Raw genomic sequence first — 7,500 nt, 5'->3', positions numbered from 1 at the left:
TTCTGCAACCAGTGCAGAACCAGCAGAGTTTACAGTTTTTCAAAGCTAGAAGAGAGACATCTCTAGCAATGCTTTGCTGAACTCTGCAGTAACACCCACTGGCTCTGGTCCTGTTCAGACTGGGCTACTCAGATGGACAAGCTCTTCCCAAGTTACACCTAAACACTGATGTGCTTGGGCTTATGCCATAGGATGGTGGAAACCTTGCCTTTTCCCTTTTATATACTCAGCAGCTCAACTGTAAACCCACACTTCCTTAGGGACTGGTGTTCTAACTTTTTCATGATCCAGAGAAGATTTTGTTTGAGTTCAGCCAGTGCTCTCATCCGTCTCAAAACTATATTTATAAGGTTACACTGCAGTAGGTAGCCTTCTGCTCATTAGCTTTATACTGGTAGCAGTGCTGAGCTGCATATCATGCCAATAGGACAACCCAGGAGTACATGAAAAAATTGACATGGCACCCTGTGATGAGATATCTGCAAGCCTATCTGTTGGACATCGAGTTCAAATCAAGTCCAGGGTGGGCACATAGTTTTCAGTCACATCTTTACCTGCAGTGCAGATGCACCCTAAAAATACTTTGCCTAAATCATACCACACAAAGGTGCTCTCAGTGCAAGCTAAAAAAGTGTCACAGAGTTAGTACAGCATTGCTGATGAACTATAAATTCACACCTTAGTTTGATGCATGCAAATATCCCTCTGAATGAGGAGGAGAGAAAGAGAGCAACTCTGAGAAGTGACAGTCCTGCAGGTTCCTGAGCATATGGATACATCTAAGCTAGCTTCCAAACGTAAGTTCAGGACCAATATATTTGAGAAATTTACACAGTTGCTTCTGGCATTTGCCATTGTTAGTCTTAAAAATGGTATTGATGAGAACAAAGAAACAGTCACAAAAATAATTTTTTTATAATGTTAGCTTTTAAATTAAATGTCTTTTTAAAAATAACTCAGCAATTTCTATAATTAGCAAATAATTATTTTTTCTCATTACAATGTTACTTTTTTGAAAGCAAATAGACCTAACTACATCTTTGTAATCTTTGTTTTCTTACACACAAAAAGTAAACTAATAACTATACATCACAGTCAGTGATCCATTTCGGGAAACCTAGGAGAAGTGACACATCTTATACCTTTTTATATAAAAGCAAGTAGAAAGGAAGTGATTTTTTTTTTTTTATGTTTCCCTTTCTGAAATTATTTGGGGCTTAAAAAAAAACAATTCATTTTTATCTTACCATTATAAAGGAAATGCATTAATTAGATTTATTTTTCTAGTGTAACTTCCTAAGGACAAAAACTCTCAGATTAAACATGGCCTACATTTTAAACATGCTGAAAAAAGATTGTGTAGTTTGGGGTTTTCCATGCTATATCTATTCTCTAATCCCTCTTTTGATTCACACATTTTGCAGCCACATGTTACTGCTAGTTGTGGAACTTGGTGAGTTAGCTCAGGACTTTGAATGCCATTTCACATTCCTGAGGAAACAGGCCCTCCTGAAGAATTAGCTGTCCTAAGTATAGTAGCTGGCAAGCAAGAGGAGGAGAAACAGGCTCTAAAAGAATGAGGAGTTGGAAAGCCACATAAACTTACAAGTAAGGGTCTCACATGAAACAAAACAGTAGGAGAACAGAGTTAACAAAGCTTGGGTGTTACATGGCATAACCAAATTCACATTTTAGAAACAACAGATTTTTATTCCCTCTTTTTTTCTACACCCTTTATACAATATCCTTGACCAGGGTTTTCTAAACAGTCCCATCAAGAAGGCAAAGAGTAAACTAAAAAATGAGCAAAGAGTCACAGATGTTTCAGAAGAACGCAGCACCTTTCCAACATGTGCTGCCTACACAATTGCCTGTGCAATCTCTGTGTACTGAAGGAAGTAACCTAACATTATCACTTTTACTGTTTGATCTGATCTGCAGGTTTTTAGAATGGTCCCACTGAAGTTATGAAAACTCGAACATGACCAAATAAAACACTTTAGATTCAAGAGTTCACTTGGATTCACTCTGTATTCGTAAATTAAGATCTTCCCTGGTGAAAGTTTTCTAGACAAGGTCCAGCCAGAGGGGAGTACATACAGGATGTAAACTTGATCTCACTGAAGTAGATGACCAAAATCAGACTTCAGTGGGGCATAACTTCACCTTTAACTTGCCAAAAGAAAGATGGGGAAATGGCAATATCAAACATGGAGACAGAAAATGTCCTGGAGCCAACAAATGCTACCAAAAAAAATAAATAAATGTGATCTTATCTCACATAAACCAGCCCAAATCTGGCCTATATTTTTAATTCTATGGCTAACACAGCACAAAGAATTCTACAATTACCATCGGATACATGTCTTGATATATAATGGTGGATATTTTAAACAGAAACCAAAGATCTGCATTTAAAGCTGTTAGACCAGTAGAATACCTTAATTTTATTTTATTTTTTCTGTTTGATCTCTTGCACTGAGTGAACCTCCAAAGCAGCCAAGCCCATAGCTTACAGAAAAAGTTCAGGGTCTACAGTCTGCAACTGTGCTTACTACCAGTCCAAAACAAATTAATATTTCCATAATGTAATTCAAGTCTGCCTTTTCTTCCTGCTATGGTTGTCTGTGGACAATCTAGGTTTTTTCCAACCTTATCTATTATTCGCAAAGAGAATAATTTTTAGAGAATCTAATGCTTCTTTTCCCCAACTTTTTATCATCAAGGTGACTTATAAACAGCTGCAATAAAAATGGTTGGCTTGGGTTTTTTTCCCTATACAAAAGCATTTTCAATAATGTTTCAGAGAGAGCAGAGAGGCTAAAAGATATGTGACATTCATAGATTTCACCCCTGAAGCCACAAAAACCACACTAGCAATTTCTTCATTTGAACAAAATGAATGGTCATCACAAAAACAAATGTAAGTTTGGTATCACTGATTTGGCTGAGACAGCTTAGGGGCTTGAATTTAATAGACTTCCTCTGACAGATTAGGATCTTCTGGTACATCTGCATCATCCTGTCACAGCAGATAGCCAAGTCCAAACCACAGACATGGGACTGCCCTTGATCCATAACCTTAGAATACAAAATAACTGACTAAAAAATGTAATAAGACTCCCAAGAAAATACTTTTGAAGACAGCATTCATTTTACTTGGTGATATTTTATAGATGGGGGTGGGGGAAGACAACAATTAAGAATTAAGAACTGATTGATACTTAAACAAAATGCCTAACAGTAAAAGCACATTTCTACATTCCAAAGGACCAGGAAAAGCCATCCCTAAGAAGGGATTAACTACTATCAGATGATATTACTACTGGATTAATAGTGTTTCGCATTCACTATATTTATATATATATTTTAAAATACCTCTTTTAAGGAGGATATAAGTGAGTTGTATAAAACCTAAAAGCCAACAAACTAGATTCTATTCTTACAGCAACATGATGGATAGTATTCTCTTTATGTATATACATCATTAATTGAGGTAATTGTCCCCCCTTTGTCTGGAGCCAGGTCTTGCATTTCAAGTCGATTGTTTTGAAAGTACCACAGCCCATGAAAACAGTAAAGCAATGTATGACTCCAGAACTGATGCTTTATATTCCAGTGGAAATTTTAAGCTGTTCTTATTTTAGAGAATTGTTTTTGTAATAGATATACTAAAGGTGATCATTTTACTTTAGTGCTAGTCATTGCTGACTGAAATATTTTGCCAGATGAAAGTAATTACTATGACTATATTACTTTTCTAACCTGTTCAGTGTATTGTATCTCAGACATTTATAGTGTGAAACCCTGGATTGTCATTGCCAAAAGAAGGCACATTGTTCTGTGCTCTGGCCTTAATTATGTAAAGCCCATATAGATGTTATCCAGTTTCCTTCCCCATCTGTCTATCTTATATCCACAAGAGGTTACAGAAAAACTCCAATCTTAATGTAGAATTGTGCACATGACAAAGCTGAACAACACACTTAGATGTTTGTGTTACAAACACAAAAAAAGTATCTGCTTTCACCAGAACAGAAACACTCCACTGAATTTTTTAACGGATGCAAGGAACAACCATATTTCTATTCAACATTAGTCACTACTAGCCAAAATTATATATTAGAGAAAATAATTTGTTGAGACATCCTCAGGATTATATCCCCAGGAGATGGAAAACAAGCCTGTGTTTCTCTCACAAAGTCACGTCTGCTTGGAGTAGACTTTTTTCAATTCAAACCATAGTAATATATGCGCAATAAACTTACTGTTATAAATATTTACCATAATATCCATCTTCTTGGTTCTCCTGCTACTCTAACCAGCAGCCATGCTACCATAAATCAGGGGAAGTATCCTGTAGGAGCTGCAAGCAGCTCTCATTGTATTTCTGCAAACAACCATCCAAGAGAGACAGCTGAAATTGTGGCAGACTCCACATTTTAAATTGCTATACTCCTTCCACTCCACTTATGAGGTTAATGTGGCATTCTAGGCTAAAGACGACCAGTGGATGGAAATGTATTGGTGGAGTAGCTAGCAATATCTCTGACCTACTGAAAAAGACTCTTGGTTTCATTGTGCTAAAAGTATTCAGATATCTGGGAAAAACTAACTATACCTAAGCAGTACGAGATGAACCACCTTCACTGACAAACTCACTGACAAACTCTTTCAAGCACACACAGCTTTTTTTTTTGCTTTTTTTTTTTTTCTTTTTTTTTTTTTCTTTTTTTTTTTTTCTTTTTTTTTTTTTCTTTTTTTTTTTTTCTTTTTTTTTTTTTCTTTTTTTTTTTTTCTTTTTTTTTTTTTCTTTTTTTTTTTTTCTTTTTTTTTTTTTCTTTTTTTTTTTTTCTTTTTTTTTTTTTCTTTTTTTTTTTTTCTTGCCATGCATTACAAGTATTGACAAGTGGCAATTTTTCTGAGCAGTGAAGTTGTTATGCAGTGTAAAGGATAACATTTTCCTGCAAAAATTGCAAATGTCCATTTCAAAACTCACCATCTCTCCAATGGAGAGTCTTCCACAATCACAATCTGTGACATCTCCTTCAGAAAATGGCACAGCAGCCCCGTTCAGTGACACTGGATGAAGGTAAGAAGATTCTTATTTCCCAACTGCTCTATAACCTACCAACCATTCTGAGCCCAAGTACAAACGCTTCATGATGGCTGCTTAAGGAAGTTAACAATGTTGGCATAAAGAAGGGAAGTAGACAACAGAGTTTAAAACTAAGGTGAGGTGTTTCTGCACATAGAACTTTCTTTTGCTGAAGCTGATGCCACTCTGTTTCTTTGCCTGGAAAAAAAAATATATTTCCTGTTTATCTGGAATGCCATGAAATAGAAATGTGGTTCTGAGGAACCAAAAAGCAAAACCTCAGTCTTCCTTGTATTCTATGCTAGGCTCCATTCATACACAACAAAGCTAGAAACAGAGTAGTGGAGGATGTATTTACACACTTCATTGTGATATTTCATGACACAGTTTCTGTAGTCATTCAAACTCCAAATACACATCTACTGTAAATATTTTAATCTCAATCCTTGGCAGGTAGAGACTTTAAATAAGCTTTTCTTCTCAAATATTTCCATCAGCTTTATTTGCTATTAAAGAGAAAGAAAGAAAGCTAAAATAAGATTTTTTACAAAAGGTAATTAAGCAGCATAATAAAGTAATAAGTGGAATGAACAATAAGGAGTTGTACTAAAATATATGCCTTGTGCAATAGAGGACTGGTGTTTCAGGAGATTAACAATTATGATCACCAGTCCTCTTCTGTTTCTGTAATACTCCACACAATCTTTTTAAAATTACTTTATTAACCTTTCCTCCTAGCACAGAAGTGCCCGATTATAGATAATATTTCAAAATCATCTGAGGTGTAAGTGTGTTTGATTTGCTTAGTAATTATTTGTCTACTTTATTACATTGGCCAAGCACACAAGCTCCTTGACCAGTTTTATTTCAAGTCCAGTTAAGAACAGGGTAGTATTGTTTTGTGTGATTACACCCTTTGGACACCGGGGTACCTGAAATTTCACATGGGATCTGGTAACTTGGGCATGAATCTCCCACACTTTAAACAGACAGAAATCAGTCAGTGTGCTGTCATTTAAAGTGAGGGGGACTGTTCATAAGGGAAAGGTTTAGTGCACATGTGAAAGAACTTTGTTTCTTTACTGCATTGTGGACCAAAGAAATTCAAGCAGAGGCATGCAAATCTGCCTTTCTAAGCCTAAAGGGTGTAAAACCCCTATATATTTGTCAATGCATGCTCTTTCATTATAATTTATTTCCAACATTTCAGACATTATTTCAATTTGAATCTGAAGCATTAGCCCATTACCAGCTCTACTACTACCTGCAGCTTCATGCTAAACATATGATGATCACAGAAAAATATGCATTTCTTAAAAACACAGGCCTGAAGAAAACAAGCAAGTATGAAAATAAAAAATGCAATGAAAAAGTTTTTCTGCTCCAACTTTGCAGCTTTGTAGGAAACGAAAATAATATTTACATTTTTTTAAAGATGAAAATGCAATGAGATGAAACACAGTACACAGTTTATTCCTGAGGGCCACCACTAGGATAAAAGCATAAAGCCTGGGGACTTTGTTTACTGTCCACAATCAACAAATCCTGAAATCTCCATATGCAGCAGGTTTCCAAAGCTCTGTGAGTAATACTGTAGATTGCTGGTCAACTCAGTCACCCATAGAATTACAGTGTAGGGTATGGATGCCAGTATTTTAGACCCAAACCGAGCATAAAAAACACAAAGTAAAATTTGGTGTCAGCACAAAGTTGACAGCGAATGATTATAACAGCTTCGAAGCTTGAAAAAGAGTGTAAATAACTAGGATCCCCCGCGGGCTCACTCAGCCTGCATACATAACAACTGTGATGGACAGCCACTATGGTAAAGTATATATATATTAAAAAAAAGTCACTCTGCAAAGATGCAAAAAATTCTGCTGCAACAAGTCTTGACTGTCACCTTTCTGACTAAATCAACTACTTTTAAAGCAAAAAAGTATCTATATTGTAAGGTGCACATTTTTGGTACAGTCTGCTACTTTAACAGGTAAACCATTAATGTATTTTCCAGTGCTAACGAGCCCCAAGAATTTTTCTTTCTTTAAAACAAATTATTAAAAGCTGCATGTTACCAAGTCCTTCCTCTCAACCATCACCCAATTAACTACAGTAAAGAGACAACACAGAGCACAGAGCAAAAGAATTTCAAACAAGGCAAGTATACGGACATAAGAATGAAAACACTCTTATCTAGCAACACATAAATATTGGTATGCTTTTTCTTCTCCTACATATGTACATATACAAGCATAATATGCACATGTAGTAATGGCTTTAAAGTGCTGGCAAATTGCAAGCGGGCAGAGGCACTGGGTCCTCAGACTCTGTCAGACATGTGACAGCACTGTGATTATGTGGTGCCTTCAGAGCTCCTGCCTGTAAACTGGCAGCGAGGGAAA

This window comes from Chaetura pelagica, unplaced genomic scaffold (genome assembly GCF_000747805.2).
Source record: "Chaetura pelagica isolate M959 unplaced genomic scaffold, ChaPel_1.0 scaffold111, whole genome shotgun sequence".
Lineage (NCBI taxonomy): Eukaryota > Metazoa > Chordata > Aves > Apodiformes > Apodidae > Chaetura > Chaetura pelagica.
This window is presented reverse-complemented; position numbering follows the sequence as displayed.